Source organism: Physcomitrium patens, chromosome 14 (genome assembly GCF_059467195.1).
Source record: "Physcomitrium patens ecotype Gransden chromosome 14, ASM5946719v1, whole genome shotgun sequence".
Lineage (NCBI taxonomy): Eukaryota > Viridiplantae > Streptophyta > Bryopsida > Funariales > Funariaceae > Physcomitrium > Physcomitrium patens.
In genome coordinates, this window is record NC_143423.1 from 15,362,504 (window position 1) to 15,366,605 (window position 4,102).

A 4,102-nucleotide genomic window follows, 5' to 3' on the forward strand; every position below is an offset into this window, starting at 1 on the left:
GGTCCAAATGGTGGTTAAGCTCTTTCTTGCAAATCGATTGAATAATCATAAGATCGATGCTCGAGGAGAATATCTACGTTCTTTTTTTCAAAAATGTCTTGAAATTCTTGATATTGGTTAGGAATATCACTTGACGTTGTTTCTCCATTAGAAATGGGTATAGCATATATAGCAAAAGATGATCCTTCTTTTGTAGCATACATGAAAGCTTTTGTACCTACTAATAAAGGTTTGGATGTACTGGACTTACATACTTCTACTTTACTAATGCGATCTTGGATTATAATATCAAGAAAGTTAAGGTTACGAGAAATCCAATATATTTGAGGGTTATATTTTTCTAGCTATGATAATCCTAAAATAATTGAATTAGAAGGAGATTTTATTACATTAAATACTACTATGCTATTATGAGCTTTAATTGCTACATGTAAAAGAATAGTTTCATGGATAATATTTATAGAAGACAACGAACGACTATCTATGACTTCTACATGTACAGATTTAACTTTCTTCACTAAAGGTATTTTTTGATTTTTGGCAAAATCTTCGTCTATAAAACATGCTAAGGCTCTTGAATCTAACAAGGTAAAAAATTTGTGATTATTAGGTCCTAAATATACTTCTATTATAAAACAAGGTGAGGGATTTGAGGAGAGAATAGGACCTATACTAGGTGTTGCACATGATTCTAGCTGTACGGTTCCTATTGTAGCTAGAGAAACTCATTTTCTGACACATTATCTTTTTTAGTAATTGTGCTCGTCATCTTGTAATTACACTGCTTCTTTAGACAATGTTGAGTACTGTACTTAGCTTCTCTATAATATAAATACAACCCCTCTTGGCGACATCGAGTCTTTTCTTGCTTTGTGAGAGATTTAAAATATATCATATCAATTTATATTGGTTCTAGCTTTGACAAATATATTTCAAAAAACTTAAGAGCTGCCGCCATTACTTGACTTGTTCTTCTTCAACCAAATCTTTATTCTTAATGCCTTTTAAATAAATAATTGTCGCATGGAATGGCTTGAATAATAAATTATTTCAAATTTTTGATGCTATCCTTTAATCCATAATAAAATTGGTTGATAAGTGTTTTATCGTTCTAGTCTACGACACAAGCGAGGTTATGGAATTCGGTAACATATATAGTGGCTGATCGTGATTCTTACCATAAGGATAAAAGCTTAGTCTTTGCTATTTGTTCTCGATCACTTTCTCCAAATGTGGCCATAAACACTTCTACGAATGAACTCAAATCATAAAGGAGTCGTAAAACTTTTTCCATTAAAAGTGCAAACCAAAAGAGAGCACTTCTTGATAGTAGTGCACCTATGAATCCGACTTGGGTAAATCCATCAGTATATTAGAAAGGGTGCAACCTTAGATAGAGCTTGACTTGTTATAAAAATCCTTGAACTTTTGATCTTGTTCCATCAAACTTCTCAGGCATATCAATTCTTGTCCTTGTCATACTTATAGAAATAAAACTCCCTAGATTTGGTTGTGACATTGATCTACTTGCTTCTTTCAATGACACGACTTCTTGCCACCCACTTTGAACTTCTTTCATATGCGTAGGCATAGTACTTCTATGATTTATGTTAGAAATATGTGAGATTTCCACTCTTAGAGTATTGATAAGCTCATGAAAATCTGCCATAGTTACAAATCTATTTTCACTTTCATTGAGAGTAGCATCTATAATCTTTCCTTCTATAGACAACTCAAACGAATTCAAAAGTTAAATTAGAAGAGGATAATCTACAATCTCTAAAAGTAAATCCCGCAAAGAGGGATAATCCACTCCTTTTAAGAAAAATATTAGCAATAGAAAACAAGATTTTTTGTTTAAAGGTGGATAGTCCACAACCTTCAAAACATAACAATAGAAGTGGGATAATCCATTCACTTTTAAAATAAGATAGAAATAATATATTAGCACTCTTGTCAAACTGTCAAAGATATGAATCTCGAAGAAAGAGAATCTTCAATACACTCTTCTATCATTGAAGAAAACTAGAAAGTCATTCAAAAGATGATGTAATATTAACTAGAATGGCTATTGCCAAAAATAAGAAGACTAAAAAGTCTTGAAATAAGACTAAGACTAGAAAGACATTGATAAGAGTGAAGAAGGCTTCACTCTTGCCTCCATATATACTATCTAACTAAGAGCTACGTGGTGATGTCCTATAGAACTTCCAACATGTATTGACTTTGCTAGCCACATGTCTTATTTTACAAGACAAGTTATCTAAGTATGTGCCACGTAGTTAGCTTATTCCACAAGCTACTATACAGAGATAACTTGTTCTACAAGCTACCAATACATGGTAAGCTTTTTGGCCAAGTTTCTAACCTACAAACACATCTAAAGTCAAAACAACATCTATGAAGCTTCTAGAAAGCATCTCTAGAAGATTTTATGAAATTATTCTATATTTATCTACTTCTACTTAATCATATAAGTAACTATTGAGGTAAATATATATGTCTGTGACAACACAATACTTCATGTATTTAAATATACAACACTTTATGCATTCCAGTATATAACACTTTATACATTCTAATATATAAAACTTTATGCATTCTAATATACAAAACTTTATGCATTCTAATATACAATATTTTATGCATTCTAATATACAACACTTTATACAGTCCAATATACAACTATTTATGCATTCTAATATACAACTATTTATGCATTCCAATATACAACTATTTATGCATTCCAATATACAACTATTTATGCATTCCAATATACAACTATTTATGCATTCCAATATACAACTATTTAAGCATTCCAATATACAAAATTTTATGCATTCCAATGTACAACTATTTATGCATTCCAAAGTATAATTTTTTATGCATTCTAATATATAATTATTTATACATTCCAATTTACAACTCTTTATACATTCCAAAGTATAATTTTTTATGCATTCTAATGTACAATTGTTTATACATTCCAAAGTATAATTTTTTATGCATTCTAATGTACAATTGTTTATACATTCCAATACACAATTGTTTATGCATTCCAATATACAATTTTTTATACATTCTAATATATAATTGTTTATGCATTCCAATGTACAATTGTTTATAAATTCCAATATATAATTGTTTATGCATTCTAATATAGAACACTTTATGCATTCCAATATTTAATACTTTATGCATTCCAATATTTAATACTTTATGCATTCCAATATTTAATACTTTATGCATTCCAATATTTAATACTTTATGCATTCCAATATATAAAACTTTATACATTCCAATATGCAAAACTTTATGCATTCTAATGTACAACTGTTTATGCATTCTAATATACAACTGTTTATATATTTCAATATACTATTGTGTATGCATTCCAATGTACAACTGTTTATGCATTCCAATATACAAATCTTTATGCATTCTAATATACAACACTATATGCATTCTAATATACAACACTTTATGCATTCTAATATACAACACTTTATACAATCCAATATACAACTATTTATGCATTCTAATATACAACTATTTATGCATTCCAATGTACAACTATTTATGCATTCCAATATACAACTATTTATGCATTCCAATATACAACTGTTTATGCATTCCAATATACAACATTTTATGCATTTTAATGTACAATTGTTTATGCATACCAATATACAAATATTTATGATTTTTAATGTACAACTTTTTATACATTCTAATATACAATTGTTTATACATTTCAATATATAATTGTTTTTATATTCCAATGTACAATTGTTTATACGTTCCAATATACAACTATTTATGTATTCCAATATACAACATTTTATGCATTCGAATGTGCAACTGATTATGCATTTGAATGTACAACTATTTATGCATTCCAATGTATAACTGCTTATACATTCTAATATATAGTTGTTTATACATTCTAATGTTTAATTATTTATACATTCCAATATACAACTGTTTATGCATTCCAATGTACAACTATTTATGTATTTCAAAATAATATTTATACATTCCAACCATGTTTTCTATTCCATCCTTCTCCATTCTCAGTCTGAGTTTCCAACTCCATTCTTTG